Genomic DNA, 260 nt, shown 5'->3' on the forward strand with positions numbered 1-260 from the left:
AAAGTAACAATTTAAGTGAATAAATGGAATGTTACAGCGCTCATTAAAAAGGTGTAAAGAAAAAGAAAAAGAAAAAGAAAAAAGAAAAAAACCACACACAGATATGCCCGGAAGCATTCTCAATATAGGAGTTTTTATCCAGCCACATGACAGACAACAATAACATAAAATGCATGAATATACATTTAAATAAATATAATATATTTATTTAAATTCGTCACACTTTTATCATCTGCTCGTATTTTTTTCTAGTTTTTTTT

This window comes from Trypanosoma equiperdum (genome assembly GCF_001457755.1).
Source record: "Trypanosoma equiperdum strain OVI genome assembly, contig: ctg_213, whole genome shotgun sequence".
Lineage (NCBI taxonomy): Eukaryota > Euglenozoa > Kinetoplastea > Trypanosomatida > Trypanosomatidae > Trypanosoma > Trypanosoma equiperdum.